At 42.8% G+C, this 27,868-nt stretch overlaps 1 protein-coding gene and 1 long non-coding RNA gene across 2 annotated transcripts in view; one reads left to right on the top strand and one right to left on the bottom strand.

The window, feature by feature from the left end:
• Window positions 1-27,868, bottom strand: part of LOC119713715 (uncharacterized) — a 153,248-nt gene that overhangs the window by 98,593 nt on the left and 26,787 nt on the right. Inside the window, exons 5-6 of the mRNA XM_072027742.1 lie at window positions 2,465-6,340; window positions 2-2,189 (exon numbers count right to left, since the gene is read on the bottom strand). The gene's annotated coding sequence lies outside the window, so the exon portion shown is untranslated. The remainder of the gene's footprint in view (window position 1; window positions 2,190-2,464; window positions 6,341-27,868) is intronic.
• On the top strand, window positions 1,822-27,802 carry LOC139999440 (uncharacterized). The gene is made up of 3 exons (XR_011804947.1): window positions 1,822-1,961; window positions 16,897-17,067; window positions 27,295-27,802. It is a non-coding gene; the product is annotated as an uncharacterized lncRNA (long non-coding RNA).

Below are 27,868 nucleotides of genomic sequence, written 5' to 3'. Positions count from 1 at the left end.
CTTTCCAAGTGTCCTGTGGGCAGGGAGCTTTCACATTTACTTGTCATTAACTTGCAGATCCGTCTGGCTGCTCAGAAAGATAACCATATGAAAAGGACACCACAGGGTCAAAAATTTATTCTTCTTCAGCCTCTGTGTGAAATATTTTTGCAGTCTGTTTGTTCTGCAATTTCAGGTTCTTCCTGGAATTTGAAAACCCAGGTGAATTCTTCATAAAATTAGGAGACATTACAGGGGAGAATCTATCTTCTAGCTAAGTTTTCCTGTTATAAAAAATACTCTTTGCTGATGCACAAGGCTAAACTTCATGAAAGCTCTGGCAGTCCTGAGGAGCAAACAGAACTTTGGGTTCTTCTGCAAGTGCAAAACAAGCAGAATATATCCTGAAGCACTTCCATGCACGTCCTACTTCAGAGCAGGCTTCTGTTTAAAAAAGAATTCTCCTACTTTTAGAAGTAGAATGAAAAATTCAGGATTCAGCACCTGCTCCAACGAAGACTGCAAAGAGATCCTTTTTTTTTTTCCCCCTGGAAGTTGCAATATCCTCTCTTCGTTTAACTTTCTGTAGAACCTCCTGGAAGCCAGACGCTACTTAGGGCTCTGGAAACCTATCGGTTACCAGTAACACAAACAAAAACTTCTTCCAACTTTCACAGACACAATTCCACTGGGATGCATGAGCCAGTCCAAGAATGCTTGTTGGTTCACATGGAATTACTGGGGAGAACTTCTATCCAAATAAATAAATAAATAAATCTTCCATCCTCTGTACTGCTGGGGTTTGTATTAAGAAATCTGTATGGCCATTCGTGTGTCTTCTCACTTCTGCAAGCCTTTAAGAGGGCAGTTGAGGAGGACAACTGGAGAGTTCAGTGAAAGCAAAGCTCGCTTTGGGAAGAGCAGTCCTTCCACATGCCCAAGGGATTTCACTCTGTGACTGTTTAATTTTCCTTTTCAGAACAGGATCCTTATACAGCTTGGACCAGAATATGAAGCCTTGAGTCCTCTAATGCCAGATTGTGTCAGAGCATCTCCGGCCAGGAGGGCGCAGAAGCCCTAACCACGGTGGCAGTGTCTACAAACAGGCCTGATGCCCGTCTTCCTAACTAGCAAAGCACCATCTGTTGCACTTTATAAAGTCTTTAATTAAACTCCTCCAGTAGAACTCAGATATATCTGTTTCTTCTTCTTCTGCACACAATTCCTGGAAATCTCTGCAATTATCTTATATTACAGACAAGAATTGCCAATTAAAACCTAATCAGCGCAGTGTAAAGGCAGGCACCAGGCCAATTGCTTCTAATTTTCTTCCCATTTTCGACCCACTTGCCCCTTGTACTTCCAAAAGTTCAGAAAACGCAGAAGACGCAATAGAAGGCAGAAGAGGCAAGAAAAATGGCTAGAGTCGCATTGCCTCATTTCCATTTTATTAATAAAATGTGAAATTATCAGATTTATGCACAGATAACGCTCAGGTCAAACCCGGCCCTGTGACATGTGCTAGACTAAGACACAGAAAGCATCTGCCACCTGTCTAGGGACTCGTTTGGGGAATGAAATACTGATTTGGTGCACAGAAATGGTCAGTCCTCCCTCCGACCGGCCGAGCTGGAGCTCTGGGCGGGTCGGTGGCTCACGGCAGGTCACCTACCCTGCTGGCACTGCATGAAGCATTATCTGGTCACACAGGTTGCCTGGTTCAGAACTCTGAACGTCTCAGTGCAGATTCTGACATCCAGGGGGTCCACAGCAGTTTGGGATCTGCCCACTTCGTCCCTCTCTGCGTTAGCAAGAAGCTGAATCTGGCCCGATGCACCTCTCTGTGCTGCCACAGAAATGAGCTGCTGGGAGACCAGCACAATAACCTGGGACTCGCTCCAGGACGCTGCAATTTCCTTTCACAGAGCAGCAGCAGCATTCATCTGAAACATCGCAAAGCCCTGTGCAGTTTGCACCGGCCGGTAAGCTGTAGCTATCCATTCCTGACTATAAAGAAAACAGTTTTGCTATTATTTTTTCCTCTTCTGTCAAAAAACAAATAGATGCAGATTGAATTCTAAATCTGGGCTGATAGAAGTAATGTACAGATACATGAAGAAGACTCCAGCATGGAAAATAAATAGGTGTGTCCTCTTCTTGGCTGCAGGCATTGCAGACTGTATGGCTGGCAAGTATCAGCATATTGACTCCTTTGGAAAAAAAGAACAAAACAGTTTGTTTTCCATAATTGACATATTCATCCTCCCTCCATCAGTGACTTGCCTACTGCTTCAGCAGACCTGGCTGTATATTAAAAGGGTTCCCATCTTTCTTGATCTATTTGCTCAGTCCCAAAATTATGCTAGTGGTCCCTCACAAAACAGAGAGGTGCTATTTTCCTTGATTTGAACACCAAAATTCATTCTGTTCAGCTCACTGCCGATAGCAATAAACCAATGGAAGTCTAAGAAGCGTCACTACCTACCCTGTAGCAGAAAAGTACCTTCTTGTGGTCCCTGCTCTTCACCTGTAGTGCCAGGGAATACATCTCACCTTGCAGAAAGCTGCAATCAGTCACACTGAAATTAGTTCACATTTCTGTGTAGGCAATTTTCCTCACCCATCAAACCTCATAAAAAGTCCATTTTCTAAATGAAAAGTATGCAAATACGCAAATTTGCAAATCTCATTTTACCCACAGCAAGTCTTTTGGGGAGAAAGGAGCAGGGAGGGAAAAGGAGGCACAATGGGCTGAAAACTGCGCAGAGAGGCAGGAAGTAGAAATCACACTGAGAATAGTTTCATTACTTATATTTGCACAGATTGAAGTTCTTCAACAGCTTTTAGAAATTTCTCATTAACACAGAAGGAAAAGATCTGTGAGTCTGAATCAAAACCATGCTTTGTTCCTGTACATAAACAAGTGCATTCCAACGTTATGCCCCCACTTATCTCATAAAATGGCAGGAATTATGCAAACGGCTAAGGGTGGAGTCTCCTCCCATTCACTTCCCTTTCTCTTTTTTTCCTTTTTTCCTTATTATTGTGCAGACAGTGCTGCTCGCATACCTAAGGATTAATGCATTAATATTCCACCTTCAGAGCTGCAAAGTCAGGGCCACATCTTTCTTGCATGAACGCATGCATATATTTACACAAAAAAACATCAAAAATAACTCTGCAAGCCCCTGCTGCTGACACCTGTAAGCCACGTGCATAATTCACATCTGCTTAGGGGCTGCTGCAGTGCCCCACCATGCACACAGCCCATATGTTCATTAACACCCCTTAACACGGGGCTGGATGTCACGAGACAGCAATACCTCCCAAGACAGAGCCTGCAGATACTCAGCGATGCTGCAGTGATACAGAGGTTATTTTCCTGTTATACAGTCCCAGAACAAGTCGAGTGCTGCAGAAAAAAAAGCTGTGAGGTTTAAACAAGGTACAGCAAAGTTCAGTGACACGTTAGATACAAGCAGGCACCATCACAGTCAGGGTGCCAACACACACCCAACGCTCAGCTATCCTTCACGGATAAATTAAAGTTTTTCTCCTTATGTGAGCAACAACAGCAGTAAAATAGCAGCGTAAAATCATCTCATAGCTTTATTTTGCATGCTGTTTTGCATGCTAAACTTTATCCCTACCGAACTAACAAAATTAAATGGTAAATTTATAAAGGCAATAAACTTTGGAGAGAGAGTGAAGTTAAATGGGTATAACATAGAGTAACACAAAGATCTTCATGCAAATGTAGATTAAGATGCAGAACAGCTTTCCCAAATCACCACCAATAGACCCAACATAGGTGGCCAACAGATTAGAGCAGCATAAAAGCAGCGGTACGGAAAGGTGAGGAGGCAGAAAATAAGGGAGGAAATCCCAGCTCTGGAGAAACCAACAGCAAAATACTCTTGGATTTCTACAGGGCTAAGATTTCACCCAACAGTGTGCACACAGGAAACACAGAGGTTAGAAACTGGGCCAGAACAGGCTGACCCTCTCCTTGGTTTATTCTCCCACGGGTTTTGATTTTCTCTGGTAAACAGCTAATTATAAAACACGGCCCAGGGTTGTCTCTGGACAGCATTGCAGGGCACGCAAGACTTCCAAAATTTCATAGAGCCTGCTTCACCACCACACATACTTCTATTGGCACCTTCCTAGATAGCTGCACGCTGAGTGGATTCAGGCAGCATTTGTTAAAATATTACATAATTACATTGCAGTTTATGAGAATTATACTCTGGTAAGACAATGCTCAAAGCCTTGTATTTCTTTGTACTGCCCTTAGTAACAGGGCCTAAGAAGTCCCCTTTTGCCTTTTAACCCCCATTGCCCATGGCTCCTCTGCTCCTGTTGTGCCCAGCAGCAAGGATGACTCCAGCTGCCTTCCTCTTCTTGAGCCTGGTTAACATCCTGCACAGATTTGGTGTCAAAAAGGAGCTCCAGAATCACACTGAACAGCTAACGCTGTCTTCTGAAGTTTCCACTGCTGCAATATTAAACACGGTCTGGAAGGTGTAGGGAGGGATAGGTTAACAAATGCATTTTGTTCGTTGCTCTGAAGTAAGTGAATAGACAGAAATGTAATCAGTGATGCTGACTTGGTGCTGCTGCCTGTTCCTTAAGCAGGAGGACTGGGCTGTAAGCTCAGTGAATCAGAGCTGACTCTTCAGAAAATGAAATGAGAGGAAGCGGGCCAGTGCCTAGCTACCAAAGCAACCTGATGCTGAAATTACCTACAGGAAAAAGCAGGACAAACATGCAGAGGGCTTGTTAAAGGGAACACGGGGAATATTTCTGAGCCTACAGAATAATAAACAGGGTTGGCTACACCTCCATTGTGTGCTAGTGAAATCTTAGCCTTGAATGGGACCAGCAAAGAATAAAATATTTTGGAAAAGCAACACAGGGAATTCTAGGATTTTGCCACAAAGCAGGCAAAAATAATTCCACATAGATTTCGTAGTCTAGAAGAGATCTTTGGCTACTCTCTGAGCACATTTCAAGGATCTCAATGCTTTGTCGTCTCTTGGCCCAGCTCAGAAAAATCACTCTAGGTTAGAATCAGAAAAGGGCTGAACTAAAACAGTGCTATCGGGTGTGAATTTTATGTCCATAGCTGAATTTCATCTCCAATTTTATCAGACTGGGATAATAAAACAGTTGGTGCTATTAAAGTGATGCCCACATGTACTGCAGTAGATCTTCATTTAATATTTTTAATAAAATACACCATGTTTGTGATTAATAAAAAGTACCACCAAGCAGCTGCAGCCTTGTTAATTTTATCTCCCATAATTGAAATCAGAGCAGTGTTTTCTGACTCTGAAAACAGCAAAAGCCCCCCAGTGTTAGATCAGTCCGGCTGTAAAGCCAGTACCTGGAGAGGGTACGATGGGTAAATAGGGGCTAAGTACTGCTAGGGTGTAACAGTGCAGCAGTATTCAGGAAGGAATGTTCTCTCTTACAGGTTAGAAGCCATTTTATAGTAGCCCTGTTACAGAATGCTGCGGTTGGGTGGTTGGCAGTGCCATTATTTACATATTTTCTATGAAACAGGAGTAGAAAACTGTTATTTTTACAAGAGAAAATAGGGCAAACATGGTCATTTAATGCAAATCTCCACAGAATGGAAACCCAACTGCATGTTGACTGTGCCAGCTGCAGCTGTTTATTCCCCTCCTCTCTGCGTGGATGTGAACGAGGTGCTGTAATAGCATGGTCTACTCCAGTAAATACAGCTATGGAAAGGTGTTGGATTCAAAAGTACAAAGCAAACTGCAGAAGAACAAAGCAGAGGTTTAAAAAAAACACCCAAAACAACAGATCCCCACTCCTGTAACATGCATGAAGTGGTGTGCAGTCCAGGAAGGATCTTAACTTCAAAGGCTCGCAGCACCAGAGCTTTCCTTGGTAAGACACTGTCATGCATTTTATTAGAAAATGCTACTGAAACAGAAAAGCAGCATTAGCTGCTGACCTGGAAAAGTTTGCAACATGTTATTTGAAATTGCCCCCTCCACTTCCATTAGATATTCTTTTTGACTGAATTCTTAATTAGTACAATCATCATTCATTCTGCGCTATGTACTAAAAGACCACAGTATGATCACTGTTGACTTACACTCAAGAGAATGGGGCAAGTGGCTCTTAGGAAAAAGGGAGTCTTACTTCTTCCAGATGAGAATAAGCTTAAAGCCTATTGCATCCTCTAGAAATCTGGATCCTGTCACACAGGAGCTGAAGTAACTCCCTTTTTAAAGCCTGCTCAGACCTTGCAAAAAGGTTTTAACTTGGGAAATTGGACTGTCAGAAGTCGCCAAGGCCAAAGCAGCTGCTCAAGTGTCAAAGCCTAGAAAAAAAGAAGACCGAAGTGAGTGCCAGCAGCAGCATACAGAGTGACTGAAAAGATATTTCAAGAAAAAACTAGCCTTTCAAAAACATCAGGCTAGTAATTTATCAAAGGCTGCAAGTGTTATATTAAGGGACCTCACATAACCCATCAGAGGCACTCAATGATTTCTCAGTCTCTTCATCCTGAAGTATTGAAAAATTAGATGCTTGCTATCTGAATCTGAGAATTCCATTAAAGTGACAAATGGCTTCTAACAGGACAGACGAAGCCACTGTGTCTGTCCAGCCAGGAAGAAAACTTCAGGCTAGTCATATCCCATCAGGAATTTAATTGAAAGGCAAAACCATTAAATATTAAATAGCGCAGCTAGCTGAATGCAGAGATACCGAACATGCTCCCACCCTCCAGGCAGCACAAGATTTGTCAGAGATGGTCATAGCACTACCATCACACACCTCCAGGGTGCCTGGGAAGGTTGGATTTTATGCATGCTAAAGAAACCACGCCAAGTGCCGCATGGCTTTGTAGGCACCTCTGCAGAGAGGAGAGCAGAGCCTGGCCTTCTAGCACACACGCATCGACAAGCTGGGATGCAGTCAGTTGAACCTGTTCCTTGCAACTCTGCTGCCTCATATCGCAGGTTGTTACAGCAAGAGCAGTCTGAAAGCAGTTAGCAAAGCAAGGATATGAGCTCTAACGAGTTATGCTACCCCATTAGTTTGGTTCTGCATTCATGCCTTTCCCCATCTCACCCGAGATGAGGGGAAGCAGACATTTAAATACCGCCTTTAGCTTCCTGAAGCTAGTAAACAACCACAGGATCCTGATTTCAGGGTCTTTTCAGCATATGACTCATTTTGCCACTCACAGGTGGCTGGGTGCCTGTTTATCCCTGGGAGGTTTATACAGCCTGTATCATATAACTACAGGTGGAGTTCAAGAGATGCCTTGCAGCAGGTAGAAATGTTAAGAACACAGAAGAAATAAAACTAGCTTTATATGCAATACTGCTGTACCCTCCAGAATAGCGTCTGAAATAGTTCAGAATCATCATTTCTAACAGGCTTAAATATCTCAATAGCTACTTCACTTCATTTTTTTCTACTTTTACTTTCTGTAGAGGTGTCACACAGCTTTACCTATTGAAGAAAAAGTATTTTAAGATGTTAAGATCATTCCAGTTGTGTAGACTCCTTTCATTCAAGTGCTTGAATTCAACCCTCTTCTCCCTTTCAATAGCTTCAGCTAGCTTTTGCCACCGCCTTTCTGAATTGCAACCGTATTTTTAAGAACATAGCACAGCCTCCAGAGCTATCTCCAGTCTGGTTATGATGAGTTGAAGAGTTCTTCACTTGCCTTAGCTCCACAATTGTTAGAATAACCTATTTCTTTCAATAACAGCTACACTGCATATACTGGTGTTTATTCTGTTCTGCAGCTTATTCAGGAAGCAGCACTGCAAAGTAGACACTTCCTCCTGGAAGATCCTTTCTGTGGGTCTGGGAGATCCTTCAAAGTGACACATGAAAAAACTTGTTCAGTGGGAACTTCCAGATTTTAGACACAAGCTTTTAATAGAAGCAGAGATCAAGATCATTTGGCAGGGAACAGCGTTCCCAGTATACTGTGAGAGCTGTTAAATTTGTTTGCAAACTCTTTACCTAGCATACTCTCCCACATGAATGTCATGAGGCAGGGCAGCAATTGCATCCTGTACTTGAGATACTGAGGCACACGATGCAAACATCCAGAGGAATTTTCCAGGCTTCTATCCCATCATATGCTAACCATACATCTAACCCTTTAGGCATTTACAACGTGCTGTTGTAGCCTTACACGTTTTCTACCAAGCTGATTTCTTACATCTGTAAAGGACTTGCCCTGAAGCAGCTGTCTGGAGTTGTGGCTCCTGCTCCGTTACACGGCCATGAACCTTCTCCAAGTGGCAGTGTTATAGGACAACAGTAAAAGCAGCCATTCATCTTCCTTGTAGTGCCTTGTCTAAGACCACAAAGGACACATACAGCACAGCAGGAACTGAACTCAAGTCTAAGTCACTGAACTCCTTAACTTCAGGACCTCCTCCTGGTTCAACATCAACCAGGTTCCTCTGCACACAAGCAGTTTCAGCCGCTACCCACTTTACCATAGCACCTGACTGAATGCATTAGACTAATACCTCAAAAAAAAAGAAAAGAAAAAAAAAGCTTTTCAGATCCAGCAAGCATCAGAGCACCAGAGTATTGACTTTGGGGCTATTATCTGTGAGCTTTTGATCCACAGACGTGATACATTTCAAAGTTTCTTCCATCTGTGTAGTCCTCTACCTAATAGAGCTTATTATATAGAAAAATCTGTCACAGGCTAAAATGCTCTGCACAGCCCTTCAGAGACTAGCAGATAAACTCATTTGTAGATAAACTGATTTTAAATATTTGGGTGTACGCTTGGACCTTTTGTGTTGCATCCTAAACCTGCAAGGTGCTAATGTCTTCCCATTCACTCTTAATGCAATTATCTCTCCTTCCCCATGGCTTAAGCTGTGTATGTGTATTTACCCAGGCAATTATTGCAGGAAGCTAAGTACTTTATAAAACTATGATCAGTTGGCAACTGTCCCACTGATCTTTACCTCACCCCCAAAACATCATCTGTGGAGCAGATGTGCAGCCACACTTTGAGGTAACATCTTTCCTTTTTTTTTCCATTTGTTCCTGAAAGCCAAGGCTTGGGTTGTGAGCCAGCACATGATTTTTGTTTAATTTTTTTAAAAATTCCTGTTTACCCTAGCATGAAATTGTTTTCTAGGTAGTGATTAATTCTGCTGAAACGTTTCCCACTCATTGAGTAATGTGCTGTTTGAGAAGACTATGCTGAACCACAGCTTCTCTGTTATCAGCAGTGTCGTTACAGCTGTGTCAAACAAGCCCTTTAGCATCTCCCATCACTTACAGCATCTCTTACTCGCTCGTGTGTGGTCTGGAGGTAGTATGTTAGCTTAGCTTCTTAAACAAAATGGACAGAGTAGCATACAGCATAAAGGAATGATTGCAAGCTCACTGTTAGCTTCTTTCATACTGATTGCAAAAGCTTGTTTCATACGTAGAGTACACTACATCTTACACTACATTTATAGGGCAGGTGGTCCACCCTGAAAACAGGATAGGTGTCACCAGGCCATAAAGTGCTCAGCAAGTGGGACACAAGGGCCTGCCTTCACATCTCATGTCAGATGCCTTGCTCAGTTTTCTGTTGACATCCACTAAGAGTCCAACGTCCTCCAGTTTTGGGGCTGATGACAGACCTGCACATCCACAATTAGGAAGGAGTAACAGCACTGAACTAAACACCAGCTTCTAATGAGAGATGGTGGCACCAGAACACTGCACAAGATGGTTATTTTTCCAGGGGGAGAATAGACTTTAGAGAAAGGCTGAGGAATTTGGTAATCTTCAACAGTAGGCCAAAGTCATTTGAGCACCCTATTAGTTTCATGGGGAGAAACCATATGGTACTAACAGAATTTTAACCTAAGACATAACAAGAATTGATAACCTTTAAATCAAACTCAACTAAACTGAGGACTTCCTTGAAAAAATAAAAAAAAATAGTTTGAAGGAAGCGACCAGATGACCGTCTCCATGCATTCAGCCCAAATGTAGGTGCCTTCCTAGGAGCTATGCTTGACCCAGTCACAACTCCCACTGGACTCAAAATTCTGAGCTGCACGAAGTCAATTAGCTGACCTAATGGTCACTCTCCTGGCCTACAGATGTTTTCCAGAAACTCACTTCATGCACTCAGGGTAACACACCCATTCCTCAGACTTAAGAACCAAAGCCAAGGAAGCATTTGGGGCCTAGAAAGAGATCTGCCATTCTCATGCAGCACTTCACGTGAGAAGGATCAGCAGACACCAAAAAAGATGGAATATGGTGCTATTGACAATAGCAAAATTTTCTCCTACTCCAACAGACCAGGCTTGATATCAAGTCCTATCACTAAGATGCACTACTAACAGAATCCTACAGATTGTCCAGGTCATTTTTCCCTTCTACAGCGGGGCTACTTGCACTACTTATCTCCTGCTTGCCAGAGAGCTCAGCAGCAGAAGTGTATGTGGATGCTGTTGTTTTACTGCCCGAGTTTTTCAGCATCAAGAGGAAAACTATATGCATGTACACATCATTAGGAATTAAAAGGGTGTGAACCCAAGCAAAACAAGGTAATTTGTCACATCTTATGAGTTCTGCTGAAACGGTCAGTGCTTTGATTTCATTCTTTATAATCTCACGTCTGTAGTAGAAAGCATACTAACAGCCTGTCTCTCCCTAGTTTGCATTCCTTCCATTTTTCACTGCATTTTCCTGAGAATCCTCTCTGCAGGAGGATTCCTTTTGTTTAAGAAAGGGGCCAAATTGTGGTTTTCATTGACGCAGTGCAGGGATTGCATTTAGTTTTCTAACTTTCAGTGTTGTGACAGTTTAACCCAGGGGTTAGTTTAGTTGCCTGGTTATTGCTGTCACGTTTTAATTAGCCAGTTTCTCTCCTTTCAGCTCCTTCCCATTTATCTTGCACTGGCCTCCTCCTGATACTGCATTACCTTCCTTGTCTCATTGCTTTCCTCATAGAAAAGAGGGTGGCTGAAAGGAGCTGGAACAAGAGCCAAAGCAGCTTGTTTTCATTTTTCTATTATGCCGGCACAACTGGAAAAATCCAAGACTGTCTGAGCTGGGGGAGTAGAGCCTTACCTGAGCAAGCACTTCTCCTTTCTAGGAAGTCATGCCAAAGCCAGGTTGGATGGGGCTTTGAGCACCCTGGTTTAATGTGAGGGGTCTTTGCCCGCAGCAGAGGGGCAGGAACTAGATGATCTCTAAAGCCAGGTTGGATGGGGCTTTGAGCACCCTGGTTTAATGTGAGGGGTCTTTGCCCGCAGCAGAGGGGCAGGAACTAGATGATCTCTAAGGTGCCTTCCAATCCAAATCCTTCTGTGATTCTGTACAGCTGACCTCCAAATTATTCATCATTGCTTCTGCAGAACTAAGGTAGCAAAGAATTCCTTTCCCATGCTTCACCATCACTTTCAACTGCTTTTAGCCAAGGCAGCACACCTGGACATTCCTCATCAATTAAACTGCTTTGGACAAGAAGCCACTTTGTACTTTTAGCTATTCTTACCCACTTGAATAAGAATGGCAGAATTTGGGCCCTTATTAAAATCTCTTCATTAGAATATTCAGTCAAGAACAGAATTGAAGCAGACTTTCCCCAACCCTCCACCTACTCCTTGCCCAGCAGGTATTTGCAACTCTTGGCACTGAATGACTTGTGTTACTGTTCCAAGAGATCCCAGCAGCCAGTCTCTTACAGGAAATACCCATCGCTCACAGCTGGACTTGTTCTAAATCACCAGCTTACCTAGAAAGCCTGTACAACCAATTTCCAAGAACACAATCATCTGCTAGATTCTCTTACTGGAAATTCAAGTAGGAAAGGGATTACTTAATTTCACTGGGTCAAAAATACCTAGTAGAAAAAAAAAAAAAAACAAAACACAACACAACCTACAAAGACCAAATCTTGTTTTCCCTGTGTTATGACACATTCTATTTACATTTGAAAAATGAGTGTCAGAACTCCAAAAAGCATTGTTTAGATTTTTGGATGGTCAGTTTTCCTTTAGAAAGCCACAACATCACTCGCACAGCATTTGCTATGAAGATTGTTTTAATTGTTCTCCTTTCCCCATCCCTATTTCAGGGGAAAAATAATTTAAATGCCAGCTCTGAACAGATTTATATTCAGAATGGTTATTGCTTTAATTATTGTTTGTCTATGAAATTTCTAAGAGCATCCCTCTTAGGGGACATCTGCAGCTTGCCAGCTGAGCAGCTGCCTGAGAGATAAGGCTCACGGGTTCTTTCTTCCACTTACTCAGTACAAGTTCCTACCTGACGCTCAGGCAACTAAAAACCTGAAATCCAGGACTGAGGCTCATGTTGCTGCCCCCAGGACACAGTGGACATGCCTATCCTGCACAAAGGGGAGTTCAGTTTCCTGCTTGACGAACCTGACAGGACGAGGGGGGAACGGGCTAAAGGGGTGTTTTAGGTTGGATATTAGGAAGAACTTCTTTACTGAGAGGGGTGTTAGGCATTGGAATGGCATGCCCAGGGAAGTGGTGGAGTCACCATCCCTGGAGGTCTTTAAAAGACGTTTAGATGTAGAGCTTAGGGATATGGTTTAGTGGGGACTGTTTGTGTTAGGTCAGAGGTTGGACTTGCTGATCTTGAGGTCTCTTCCAACCTAGACAATTCTGTGATTCTGTGACATCAGGAAGAGGTTCTTCACCAAGACGGTGGTTGCACACTGGAACAGGCTTCCCAGTGAAGTAGTCACTACACCAAGCCTGTCTGAATTTAAGAAGCAATTGGACTGTGTACTTGGTCACATGGTATAAACATTTCGGTAGACTTGTGCGGTGCCAGGAGTTGGACTTGATGATCCTTATGGGTCCCTTCCATCTCATGATATTCTGTGACTCAGATATACAGGGAAGCATAACATTGGGCAGACAACCCAAGTCTCAGCAGAACAACAGTGCTTCTGTACCAAATATTTGATCTAGCCAACCTACATAATACTATCAGTTGCTTCTTTTATCAACAGTTGAAGACCTTTGCAACACACTGCTCTGTACAGTGGCAACAGCACCAGCATAAGCCTGCAACCTCATCTCTTGGGTTTAGGTTCCCTTCACATTAAATAGGATAATACACACACACAATGATGTAGATCAGGTGACACAAACATTAGGAATGTACCATTCCAATCCCAACAAAGTCATTCAATTTATTAAGCCTGTACAAGTAATTTAACATGATTTTGAAAAGCTGTATTAGATCAAAGTCAGATGACAGCCAAAATGTTTTGTTATGCCACCAAATGGTGTGGCTTTTGTTGTGAAAACCCATTTGGCTTTGAACCTAGTTTCCCTTTCATGATCTATTTAGATGCACAGCAGACTACAGCTGGCGTTTGACGACACCATCAAAACTTCAAACCAGCACTGCCTTCCAACATTTTGCAAGCCAGAAGAAAGTGTCACTTGGTCTGCAACACCTCGAACTATCGCACTTACTGTTGGTGCTGGTAGGGATGGTGACATTGGCTGGGCAGCAGAAGTGGCATGCATGCGTTCTGCTGAAGACACAGCTTCACAAACTCAGGGGAGTGACACTAAGAAATGATTCCTAGAAGCATATGGTCACAGTATTAAACTAGCCCACAGCAGTAGTGACGAGAAGGTTTACCATATGATAGCTATTCAATGGATGAAGTTGTACGCAACTTCACAATAAAAAAAAGCTTCTATTGCCTTCCCCAAAACAGGCAATCAGCGGTTTTATTGGTAAACAGACGCCAAGGACTAAATGAGCCAGTGAACATTAATGCTTATTACAGGTCAAAGTTGAGTACTTGAAACATTGTCTAATCTGTAGTGATCTGACTGATAGATGCAATGAGTAGACAGGAAAAAAACAGCACATCCATCATCCCAGCACCTTTTATGCATGCACAGAACTGTTTTGCCCTGATTCAAGTCAAAGGTAAAATTCAGTGGATAGAAATGTGCATCCATTTACAACAGTCATGTAAAATGGAAACTCTGCAAGGCCAATCACACTACCCATCCTTATCACTGCTAGCATGCTTGAAAGCATGAAGCAGTCCATCTTGCTAGCTTCCATTAGTACTCACCTATGGAGACAAAATCCATCTCTGGTTGTGGGAGTACAGGGAGACAGAATTGATTTTTCAGCCCCCAGCTGATGATCTGTGAAGTTGGAAGCATCATTCTAACACGCCAAGTAAACACAAAGAAAATTGGGCTGGACTGCACAGGATGGGGGGACCGAATATTATTTCACAAAGGGACTGGAGCACCCTTGAGTAAGTTGCTTTATGTTCTGTGTTCACTCAGTAGAACAGAAATACTGATAGTTGCCCTAAAAGAAACATGTGAGGAGCAGAAAATACTTCACATGTCACAATTAGGCAGGTCCAGAGGTAAGCTGCCTTAATGTGTGCTACGTTTTCATAGCTGTACAGGAGCCACATGTAAAGAAGAGAATCTAATAGAAGATGGCAACAGTTACTGCTCTATGAAGATCAAGCAGAAGTCTAAGCTGACATTTGTATTACATATATAACATCAGCATCAGTCCAGGTACCGCTTCTCTACTGAATGAGTGAATTTTTAAAGACTCACACACGAACGCCCCCAGTCAGGACACATTTACTAAGCTACATCTTCCATAGAGAACTCACTGCAAGATGCCACTCCTCAAAGCCTGCCTTCCCCCCCCAGAAGGTATTGGAATCAGCAGTGCAAAGGTAGAGCTCCGTGAAAAAGCAACCTTTCCCCAAAGGTTAGTGACAGAGCCCAGGGACCTTCAAAAACACCAGCTGTTCCAAGACAACAATTGAGCTCCTCAGAGAAGAATGCACTGCAGTATTTTTAAAGTTGTCAAATACCATGAGGCGTTCCTGTAGTGCCTTGCAGAATTTAATGGAAAATGCCAGTCTTGCTATAAGACTTTCAAATTTAATACAGAGCAAACCCCTGCTGCAGAAATTCCAGGAGTGTATCAGTAAGGCCTGTAGAGAACTATGTTTTCCATTAAACTCTACAAGGCTTTATTTAAACAAATAATTTAGACAACTTGATTACATCTTTATAAAAATTGCATGAGTCTCAATTCCTATTAAATTCCAGTCCTTCTCCTTTTGGGCCCAGCACCACAGACTCCAATGACATCCAGAGTCTCAATACACAGCAGTTAAAAAGAAAAGTCACCCCAGAGGTGTGTATCTACAGAAGGTAAAGAGTCCTGCCACAGTAACATTTTGGTTTTATCTTCCCTCAAATATTATGATATCCTTCCAGACACTGAATCCATGAAAATTTTTTAGCTTTATTGTGAATTTGCTTTAAACATTGCAGCATCAACATCTACAATGCCCAGTCCTCCGCTTACAGAAGCTGAGCTGATTTAGCCATCAGTGGACAGCTTTTTGTCATCATCCCAGGCAAGTTGAGCTGCCAAGCTAGGAAACTGCTTCAGTTGAGAGTTTACGGGGCACCCACTTGCCACCACTCCACTTTTAACCATCTTCTATCCCCAGGAACTCAAATGAGCAAAAGCCTGACTGCACTTAGAAGCATAGAACTGTACATCATTCAGGTTGGGAAAGACCTCCGAGATCATCTAGTCCAACCTTTAACCTAGTACTCAAGTCCACCACCAAACCATGCTACTCAGTCCTATCTCTATGTATTTCCTCCATGGGTGGTGCCTCAACCCCTTCCCTGGGCGGCCTGTTCCAGTGCTGCACAACCCTTTCGGTAAAGATATTTCTCCTAATACCCAACCTAAACCTCCCTGGCACAACTTGAGGCCATCTCCCCTCCCAAGCACCAAGTGATGAGAAGAGCCCAATCCCCACCCCACTACAACCCCCATTAAGGCAACTGTAAAGTACAATAAGGTTCCCCTGAGCCTTCTCTTCTCCTAAGCTAACCCCAGCTTCCTCATCTGCTCCTCACAAGACTTGTTCTCCAGGCACTTCACCAGCTTCGTTGCCCTTCTCTGGGCACACTCCAGCACCTCGATGTCCTTCTCGTACTGAGGGGCCCAAAACTGCACATGGTACTGATATGTGGCCTCGCCAGAGGTGTTAAGGGCTCGGATTTAGTAGCTCTTGAGGAGCTTGAAGTCAGGTCCTTCCCTCGCTGTTCTGCAATAACATCTGTTATGTCAGACAGGCTGTCTTCATCTCCCCAAGCTGAGAAGATGATACTAACTACACAACCCGCTGAGAATGTCAGACAGAAGAACCATCCCTTGACATACAACTCCTACTAATGCTTCCATCTCGCTTCATATCCCCCCAAAAGTGAGGAAAGTTCCTAGCTTCCCCCCCAGGCTCTTCTGATGTGAGAGCCTTCAAGAGCCTCAGGTCCATCACATCAATTTGTACACACCATATGTGGCTCTGGGTCCCCACCTGCCCATCTGAAGCGATCACGCCAGACACTTGCATGGCAGGCATTCACCCTTCTGCTGTTAACCTACCTCCCAAGCAAACCCACAAAGCTATCAGCTCCTCTTGTCTACTTAGGCTAATGCAAACAAAGAGCAATACCCCTCTGCTACAAACGGTCCCTGCTAATGGCTTTTCTTGTGTTGCAATCTAATTTAATAACCAACAAAAATGGCTGGTTCAGGAGAAGAGCTTATTTAATGCTTTAATTGGTACTTATTTTTAACAGTTCATTAGAAAGGCAGCACTTTCTGCCTGGTTTTACAGCCTACCTGACCTGACAAGCAGAAGGCCAGCCGCTCGGATCACACGGGGACACTAATTAACAAGCCCCAGGTCAGCAGTCTCTTTACAAACGCGTTAGGTGCTGCAGGGAGGTCACAGGGGGAAAACAGGCAGCATGCTGAACAGTAAAAGCCTTTTGTTTCCTTGTTCCACCTCTCTAGCAATTCAGCCCACAGACAGATTACACAAGGCAACACCATCGCCGTACCAGCAAGGGGATTTGGGGAGCAGCAGCATCTGGCAAGAGGCTCTGAAAGTCCTGCAGGATGCTGTTACCACGTCACCTAGTTTCTGCAGGGGTACATCAATGCTCCAGGGCTACACTGCGGCAGGTAGGACATACATGCATGACCTCTTCTTCATGTTGTATCTGTTAGCTCCATAGCAAATACATCTGTGGCACAAAGTCACCTTGGAGCAGCTCTATGTGCACTAGGGAGGTCTGGGGCACTCTGCTGCAACAAGACTGGCATCTGCTGGAATGTAAAGCCCCAGATATTTAGCAGCCTTCACCACAGTGAGTTAGTGCCTGTGATTTTAGAGATCCAAATCCTACACCCAGGTTCAATGTTCATCCCTTGCACGGAGGCAAGACCAGGTCAAACAGAGCGAAGTCTAACTGCAGCTGCTTCAGCCTTCCATCGGCGGGGCTCAGTCACTTGGGTATGACACTTCGTGTATTATCCCCAAGTATCTCAGGCTACACTGCCACCTGTGAGTGTTCATTAACCTGCAAAGATGCAGCTTTTCAGCAGGTTTATGTGGAATAAAAGCCCAATATAAAGCTCACAGGAGCCTGCAGTAAACACAGGCTCAGGGGCTTTGTAAGCCTTCCTCGTTTCAAATCAGGAAGCATGAAGGTTCATTAATAGAAAACAGACTGCTAACAAAACTCGAGTCTGAGGTAAAGGCAACTATATCAAAGTCTCTCAGAAAACCATGCTTCCTTAAGTGCTGCCTGGATGTTTCTTTCATAGGAATTGTTTACAATGTCAGGGGAAAAAACAAATCCATTCAGCTCTAATACTGCATTAAAAACACATTCAGACCCAACAAAGAAATAGGCTCAGCCCTTTTGTGTACTTTTTGGCATGCACCTGGATATCTTGTCCTTATTTATGTTTTTTTTTTTTTACAGATTTTTTTTTTTTAACAGCTTTATTTCAAGTACCACAGTAACCTATCACATCCTTTGAAATGAAGTGCAATAATCCAGATGTTTTCACCCAATTGCCCCTTTCCTGAAAGGAGTCTTCCCTCCTTCTTCTGTTAAAAAGATCTCATCAGCACGCATACACACAAACTCTTCCCATAGCCAACAGCATCATTTGATGCTCACCCTTGGCTGGATTACAGAGTGACACCAAAGAGGTCACAAACCTCAGTGGAAAAAGGTACAACATGCTCTGGGCATTTTAGTGCCCCATCTTAACAAAAAAATAGGGCTGAGGCTAGTAAGATGAAAGCTTGGCCCAAAGATGTCAGGTAACCCAAAAATCTGCAGAAACCTGACTTAATTCAGCTGTGTCACTACTCCTATTGGATATACATTGAATTTTTCTTCCTGGGAAAAAGCTCTGTTACTTCTGTTGCTCTGTTCCACGTGGGATTTACCTCTCTTAATGCTCCCCAGTAGTTTCTTTCAAGAGGGTGTTCAGTCTTCTCCCTGCATGAACAACCATTCTTTTACCCTAAACTTGCAACAGCACTGCTTATAAGCATGCTGTCCCAAAGCTAGTTGGTTTCCATCAGTAGATGGAGCAATATGCAGGCAGGATATCTATCCTGAACTATTAATATCAAGGCAGCAATAAATCTGACAAAGCACTCAATTTGCAAATGCAAAACAAGCGTGGAGAGTTAACCAAACTGCTTCGGTGTTATTTGCCTGTTCTGCTCACTGCAGTTGGAGAAAGTGATGCTGTGTCTCAGGAAAGCAGAGTAAGTTTTAAGGCACTCAGTATGGATGTAAGCAGCCAAATATCACTGGGAGAAAGGGAGAGCGGCTACAAGACTGAAATTGCACTAATTTTTGGAAAGGAAATCTATAGCTCCTTTTTGTATTTTCCATCTTTGTCCCTCCCTACCATACCTCCCCTTTCATCCAACTTGAACTGGCACATGCAGAAAAAAGTTATTAGCCAGTTTACTCAATTACAACATCCCTGGACTTGCAGGGATGAAAGTTCACTAACAGTGTAAAGTAAAACTGCAGCATTTCACTCTGAGGAATCAAGACAGTCCATTTCCTGTGATGCTAGAGGTGCTGGCCTGTATAACCCATCTCCTGGTTGCCCTGCTGCCCAGGTGGGACCACGCAGGAGAAGCTAGAAAGAAAACCCGGTGCTATATACAGATGGTTGCACCTGCAGTTTGAGCTTTTTTTTTTTTTTTTTTTTTAAGACCAGAACTGCAGTAAACCTTGTGCCTGGTCCTGAAGACCCATAAATTCATATGGGTTGTATATATGAATGATGTTATAGGGAGTTTCTGAACTTTAATTGTTGCATCTGTACAACTGGAGACCCCTCAAGGGTCAGATGAAAAATGAGGTGGTTGATAGAGCAACTGCATTACTTCCCATTAGTTTGCACATACCAGATTTTGCGGCTCTTCCCTTCCGTTAGATCAGCAGCTCCAAGCTGACAAAAGCATCTGCAGATTGCACCTGCCCCCGAAGCAGCTCACAGAAAAGCCTGTTCACATACGTGAACTAGCATCACCGTCTCTAACCCTGTCCTTATTTCAAGCTAATAAAAATGCAAGACAGCAGCAATATTGTGGTAAGTAGGATCAGAAAACATCTACACAATGTTTTCCTGTTTAATCAATTAGAACCACTCACAAAAGCCGTTTTTCTATAGAAATACGTAAAACCAAAAGTTCCGTAAGCAGTTCAGTCAGGCCATTTATTTGGCAATTTTAGTCTTTAGATACGTGCTTAAGGACTCCAAGTGATACTTCTAACTTAATCAGAAAAAAAACACTACGTGGAGTTTTATTGTCTAGCATGAATGCCTACAGAAGCCAGGCACTTGCTGGGTACTTTGCACTCTTTCATTAACTGGCTTTACTTGCGTCATCGCATTCATTGTGACAAACGGTCTGAACAGAAAGGCAAGCTGTGCAACGTATATACTAATACCAAGGCAAGGACGGCATTAACCATGAACAGCTTAACCACGGAGCTGGTACAACCTCAAGGGAATTTTGATGTTACTGGTACACAGCTACAAGGACATTCAGAGAAATGGAATAACGTCCTTTGAAGGTCATCACAACATTGTGATTAAAACCAAAGACAAACCTGCAGAAAACCAAGGTCAGAGGTACGGGAACTGAGCTAGTGCTGCTACATTTTCTTTGTCTTCCTTTCTTCTCCCTGTGCCACTTCAGACAACAGTACCAGCATTCTCAGGGAGCAGAAAACCTTCCCTAGTGGGGAGTTAAACCTTGCACTCTCTTCCACCAGCACCCCCACACCAGCCCAGTTGTCAGCCCTGGGAGGCTGAGAACCTTTTCACTGATAGGAAAACCAGACGTGGTCAAGTGAAGCAACACATGTAAGGCCACAGTGATACAGAAGCAGACGTGGGAACAGAACCTCAGTCTACTTTTTTAGTCCTACGTCCTTACTGCTTTGGCTGAGCATTTTTCTGTAACCAAACAACACTACAAGGCCACTTTTATTCCCTTCCTGACTAGCTTATCTGGAAATACAATGCTTACTATTTTCCTCCCCAGTTAACAATATAAAAACTAAAATGGTTCTGATGCTTGCATGATGGAAACATTCCTACCCCAGGGATTAGCAAAGTACCACTACCCCCCACCACTCAACCAAACATGCCGTCTTACTGTTCAGAAGACTTATTCTTCCCATTTTGTGTTCATTTTAAGCATGGACATAACACTCAATCCATGACAGTCCCCATTTCAGAGGAGTGTGGATGCTGCATTTGTATGCAGGATCCTGCATATGTGTGTACGATAACAAGATTCAAGCTGGAAACAAGTGCTCATTACCACACAAATAATAGTGACTGGGCTGAACCTGTCTGCTAATCCTCAAACTCCACCCAGCTCCTCAGTGACTCTGACTTCAGCAGCAACACACAACACTTCTGCTGGATCTCCAGAGGGCCAGACTAAACCCTCACCTAACTTTATCATACAAGAATTACAGCAGGACCAATTTCACACAGACTAACAATACAAGCTGGAAGTAATCCTAAGCATGATAGCTTCATTTCTGGGTGTCTCAATGAGCACCTGCTGAAGAATACTTTGCAAAGGATAAAATGGAAAATGTTGCTTTATGAATAATGCAATTTTAACACAATGACATGTTGGAAATAAACCCAAGCCTTTGAGCATTTCAGTAAACACCTTTGTATCATAAAGAAGTAAGGGAAAACAATATGAGAAGATGCAGGATAAACTCCTGAGCTGCCACTGGTACTTTCATAGAAAAGTCCTCAGCTGAGCTGATGAAGATCAGAGCTGTCAAATTACTTAAATATGATCAATTACAACACCTGAAAGCAGATGGCTTACACTTCATTCAGGAGCCATCTTGAAGTTTCAAACTCAAAATCTTAAAATGATACCAGAGATAAAACCATGCCTTAGTGTATTTCCAGGACACTTAACATTTAAGTTACCTTCCAGAACTTCCTTAGGTATCTGACACCTGAGAATTTCACAAAAGCCTGGAGATGATTCTTAGGATTTTTCATCCAGGTCTGGTTTACTAAAATTAAAAATACACCTTAATCGTTCCTTGTTGAAAAAAATGACTAAGAGAAAATCCTCTGTAAAACAATATCTACATAGTTTTTCTTACAAATTCGAAGTTTTAGAAGATGTAGTTAAGCCTCTTTTCACTGAATCCTGTGCAGGGGCTGGAAACCAACGCAGGGCCATGGAAGAGGTTTAGACCTGCAAACAAAGCTTACAGCAAGGGAAAGCTTACTTTTACAACCCAGTAATTAGATCCAGTAGTAAAAGGAAAACTACCTGGCATCCTCTAAGATACATTTGGCACGCACGGTTGGACCCCATCAGGACTATTACTAGCAAGTCCCTGGAATTTGCTGTAGTATTTCACCTGTTGTTTGCACTGAGTGTCTTGAACGGCCCTACAAGTGCTTTCAGCATCTGAAAAAGAATTCTGAAGTTTCACCAGAAATAATTTAGCACATGTCCTGAAGAAGCCATTTTCAGTATGCACAGAAGGCAGCCAGAGGTTAAGCGTCGTGCTTGCTTCTAAGCTCAAGTTCTTTCAGAAAAACTCCAGGTTGCAGGAGGTAAAGTACAATAGCTGTATGGTTACACAGGTTTCTAATAAAGGAATAATCAGATGAATTAATCTTAGATCTTAAACATTTCTTGCATATACAGGAAATGCAATATTCATTTAAAATATTGTATACCATGTAGGTTATAAACCACCATGGAAGGTGGAAGCCTTTGAAGGATGACTGCAGTAGTTCCTCCATATGCTGTACCATCTTTCTTCCTCACAGAGCACCTCTTCATTTCATTTTTTGTGCTTATACTTAGTATTCAGCCTGCATGATAATTTCAGGAACTCTCCCCCCGATTAATAACATGCAGATTTATACAGTTCTCTATTTTGCATACCTAATTCCCCCACAGTTTGCCTGCTTTACTGTAATTCCTCTGATGTTTACTTTGTCTTAGCATTCTTGCTAAGTTAAAAAGGAACTCACTTGAACATTCATTATTAATTTCTCCTAAGTATCTCCAATTAATTTTCTGAATAGATTGGTACTTTATGACATTTGTTATTGATTGTTTGGAAGCAAACTTCCAATTACTAAAGCAGCACAATTTCCTAGCTCAGAACTGTAGTTTGAACATTTTTCTGCTAAGCAATGAAATCTTGAAGCAGCAGCATCCCTTTCACAGTCAAAATTGGAGCCCAAATGGCTACAACAGGCCATAAATCCACTCTTTGCATCTTAATGGGCACATACAAACAAATCACAAGACTGCTTTTAGCAAAGCAGGCTGAAGCCTACAGTTTTAGGAGTCCATAACATTGCAAGAAGATCCCATTACATGCATCTTCACCACTTTGTGGCTCATATCAAATGAAATCCAAAAATGCGAGCTCACCATGAAACTTGTATAGCCCTTAATGAGACAGACAAAAACTGAGGAGCTGGAGCAATTTCACGTTCAACAGTCATTGGAGCCAAGTTAGTAAAAAGCCCAGGAATGCTACAAAAGTCTGAATTTTAGCAACGCCATTTTCCTTTGCTCTATCATGAGGCACGAGCAGCACCCGAGTGTTAGCAGACAAGTAGAAGACCACAGTGGGTCATCTTAACTTTTAAATCCCCTTCTTAATTGAATGGTTTGTAAGGGGGTATTTAACTCAACCCCAGAAGCGTCTGAAGCAAGGATAAGAATATCCAACTCCCTTGCTCCTGCAATACAATATTTTGAAGAACGTTACAAAACCTAATTTCCACAAGAACAAGTCAAAACTGGAAACATTCTGGAGTGATGCATTCAGGGAGTCCACGCTTGTTATCAAAATCCAAAGTGATCATTACAAAGCACCTGGGCCATTGTGGAAGAGAAGCCCAAGTCATATTCCTTTGATACAACCTTCAGTCAAACCAGCTCAGAGACAACAGGGTCTGGCAGTTCTTTGGCTATGATCTAATACCACTACTACTAAACCTGCACTTTCCTCTACAGGTTATGGGAGATCTGTTCTACGTAGAGACATTCACCAGCAGATGTAATACAGTTATCTCTGCCAGGTACTGTCTCCTCGTAGATCAGGCATGTCTAATACAAGTTTTTTTTTTTTTTTTTTTAAAGCATTGGTCCTGACACCAAGCAGCTCATTAGAAGATGCTGTCACTACAGAAACTCCCTCAAGGAGGGCAGTAGCTGTGCTCCTCTGACTGCCTCACTGGATAGTCCAAAGAACATCTAGGTTAGGATCCACTTTTGGCTGGGAGCTCTGACAGGTGAATTTCTTAGGCACTGCTCAGACACTGTAAGCTTAAAATCACAACAGCATCGCTGCACAAAGATGCTCATTCTTACCCTCCCATCTTCTGCTTGCAAATGTCTTCCAAACTTCATTTGCATTTTTTTCCTACAAACTCAGGAAATAAAGGTCCAGTATTCGGCTTTTGCAGAGATTCTTGTAAGATCTCTTTCCATTGCTCAAGTCTTAATTTTTAGAGGCAAGAGATCAGCCTAGAAAACTTTACAAGACCTCAGGTCTGTACAATGCTCGAGCAGAAATGCATTGCTAAGCAACACAATCTAGCTGTGTCTGGGCTGTAGAGATATTCTGGCCAAGAACACAAAGCGGGGCTCATCAGAATTACAATTCCAAAGTGTATGCCTTTGCCACTGCCAGACAATAATATCCCCAAAGGGGACGCAGGGTCAGTATTCATGTCAGCCGGCTTTCATTCTGAGGCAGATGGATGTTATCTGTCTGCCTGCCTGAGTGGCCCAGGCTTATCTCAAGATTTTTGAGCCTGATAATGACTTTAAGTGTTTGAAACTATAGTAAAAGACTTGAATCCAAAAAGGGACAGGACTCATGTAAGAAAGTCTGCGCAGGAGGTTATCACCGTTAAAAGCAAGAGAGTCAAGCCTTCAAGAGCAACAGCTGACACATTCCTCTTATACTACAACTGCACTGTTGGACACGCAGTGTTTTCCACTTAGCATTTTAAATTAGTTGGCTGTAGACTGAAGTGATCAATTTCACCCAATCTCACATACAGTACTAAAACCTTAAGTTTGCTTTTATTTCACCAGTTTTAAAAAAATGTGACTTTTTAAGTTTACATTTTTGTCTGTGCTAAAAAATAACCCAAGCCTTAGTCTCACCGAAACAGAGGAATTCAGTTCTTGAAGTGCAAAGTAAACTGTTTTACAATAACAGAAACATTACCCTGAAGATTAAGGCCGCCTTACTGCACACAAGAGAAAACCTTGAAAAAGTGTTTTTCATTAACCAAGAAATAAGCTGGAGATAAATAGACCCAGCTACAAGCAGAAGCAGATTTCATTTCTTCATGTCCCTTGCCTCAGCCTGCATGCCCAGAACTAAACTTCAGTGGACAAATCTGCTGCAGTGGCACCTCCATGGCATGGGGACTGCGCCAACCCTGCAGCTCACTGACAGCACGCTGGCACCTCTACCATAGTGAGTTCCCTTACCTACCAAAGGCAGCGTGGCAGTAGGGCTGGTTCAACAAGCCCTATTCCCTTTTTCTCAGTTTGCAGTTAAGGCAGGAAGAGCTCAGAGACAGAAAAGGGTTCTCAAGGACCTACAAGAAAAGAGAATCACCTTCAAAGCATTTTCATTTCTCCACGGCCACTAAGTGCTATAAAATTGGGTAGGCACTCCACACAACACACAGGAAGTCAGAAGCTCAAAGGTCAGCAAACATGCCATTAGCCCCTCAAAAAGAAATCCAAACACTCGTGTCGAGTCATCACTTTGTGGACACTTAATGCACAGTAAGGATGCCAGGTATGTGGAAGACCACTGAATTAGAGCTATCGATCTTGGCACCCTACAGCGCCTTTTCAGAAAGGTAATTATTTGGTTCCACCCCAAACTCCCCTGGCCTCATCAATAAGTTGTCACTCCTCGAAGAGAGAAAGGTAAAATGAAACAGTTCTTACTCTCATAAAGCAGCTTATGTCACTCAATAGCTAAAAGCTGCAAGGTTCTCCTAGACCTTCACTGGTTCTCCTCCCCTTTTATCATACCCCATGTCCAAAAATGTTTGACTTTTTAATAAAAAGCTTCCTTTACCTATGGAGCTGTACGATTTACACTGACAGGAAGGAAGGAAAATGCAAATAGAAAGAAAATGCAAGTGTGGGAACCTGCTCAATTTAACTGAAAAATAACTCATTTAGCAGAAAGTGTTTAGTGAAATAAATGCCAACAGAGCCAGAAGTCAGACAGTAAATAAGCCTTACCCAATTTGAACATGTAGCTGCCTAAAAACATTCTTCACGGTAATGTGCAGTTTAAGCACTTAGGAAAATTGCCAAGAGGTGTCAAAATACTGAGAAGTCTGAAGATAAGATTGCAGGCAAGTAAATCCCCCTCAGCTCTTCTAGAGATCCCAGGCCCAGTGACTATTACAAAACTATACTATATTCAAGAGAAAGTTACTTTCCACCCCATGTGGCTAGAGACATCTCCTCTGCCATGCTGAAACAAGCCACCAGCGTGGCCCACCTCATTCTGCATCCCCCTTACCCCAAAATTCCACCTCCAGTTTTATGGTTTGGTGTCGTGGTACCTTTGCCCTCACCAACCCTCCATCACATACTCGGGATGCAAACAGGTGTGGTATTCCGCACTCTTCATTTAAATGGTATCCTTGACTATGGGTCTGCCTCAGATGTACTGCTCAGCTCTTGACACTTTGCTGAAGCTGCACAAGGAAGTTACGGGAACACAAACTGAACCTCATTGGAAAAAGAATTTTTGAAAAGGGCTCTAACAGATTTGTTAAAATCTGAAGAGCTACATCCAAGGCAATTCAGGAATTTAATTCCACTGTAACTGAAGGACGTAGCTCATTAAGACATCAGGTAGCAGACTGAAATCCCAGAAAAACATTACACGTCAGCACACACAAAGTTACCTATTACATTAGAACTGTGCATTACAGCCTGGCATATGCAAAGTTACACAGACACTTACAGCTGGGGTTGTCCTCTAATCACTTCACCTGGTTTCCATGTTAGAGTAAATCAGCTTCTACTAACAAGCTACAGGAAAAGGAAAGCCAGTCGTGAGATATGCTAGCAGACATGGCAGCTCCCTATGCCTCGCTATCCACCCTGCAAGAGGAAAGGGCCTGCAGCCTGCTGAACTTCTGCCAACAGGAAACACTCCCCACACTCCTCATTACTAAAATTCACAGAACCAGGTGATTCTCTGCACATACATAAAGGGAAGCTTGCAATTCTTATGCTCTTTGATACCCAAGTGTTTATACCAAGCACCGAAACACAATAAAAGCACTTTTCAAGCACAAATTAACCCGTTTTGGCCAGGAGTGTCAACTCGCAAGCAACCAAACCCAGGAACATTGCTAGTTTCCCATTTCTTCTGCTCAGTCGTTCACTCAGAGCATTTCTCTTGCTTTGCTCACAGGAGCTGATACATACACTCTGCCTGGGTCCCAAAAGGCAGGCTCTTCACTTTGCTGAAGTGAGCAATAAATAGTAATCAGCTTAAGACCAACAGCCATATCTTCAAAATACTCCGTTTCTTTTGCAAGTCTGTTATAAGACAAAGCAGTATCAAGATTGAAAAATCAAAGCAGCCATCTGCCTAGAGCACTGGGACTTGGATCTGATCTCAGACTTACGCTGGATCAGTAACTTTAAAGGGAGACTTAAAACCCAAGTACCACAAAAAGCATTACTGGCAATAGAATTGGCTCATGTCCTCGCGCAGTGCCTCGGGAGAGCATTTGCTGATATTCATTCCATCTTCCCTGCTCTGTGCCCTGCAGGTCACAACCCCGCTTTAACCACGTGTAAACAAGAGGGCTTTTTCCCTGGCTGGAGTTGAACATTATTAACAATGACTTCCACACTGTCTGCTGCTGACCACAGCGAGTATGGCTATGAACACACTGCATTTCCTTCAAGCCTTGTTTGAACACATCTGCTTTGGAGATCTACATAGGATTACCAACCTTCATTTAAAGACATCATTCTACAACACAGGACAGGAACAGCTTCATTACAGGCCCACGTAAATAAACACAGGTCCCTGCTCAGCCACTGCCTTCCCAGTGGCCTTTCATTTTCTGTAGTGCATCACTTTCTTCCACTGACTTGTCAAATGTTACTCTTGAATCTTACCTCATGACAAGTTAGATGACGACTGTAAAATCCTGGAGTTGCTCAGATGAAACTAGCGTTAACACCTTTTGTGTTCATCTAGAGACTGAACTTTCAGAAACTTAAGTTAAAAATGCTAATGGCACTTGCTAGAAAGTCAGGACTCCCCCTTAAAGTGCCTTCATGATGCCATGGAAAGCCAACACGTTCCCTTTTCATCCTCTAAAAGCTCCTCCTACT

The sequence above is a fragment of the Anas platyrhynchos genome, chromosome 25, assembly GCF_047663525.1.
Source record: "Anas platyrhynchos isolate ZD024472 breed Pekin duck chromosome 25, IASCAAS_PekinDuck_T2T, whole genome shotgun sequence".
Classification (NCBI taxonomy): domain Eukaryota; kingdom Metazoa; phylum Chordata; class Aves; order Anseriformes; family Anatidae; genus Anas; species Anas platyrhynchos.
Note: the sequence above shows the minus strand (reverse complement) of the source record. Positions and strands in the feature narration are given on the sequence as shown.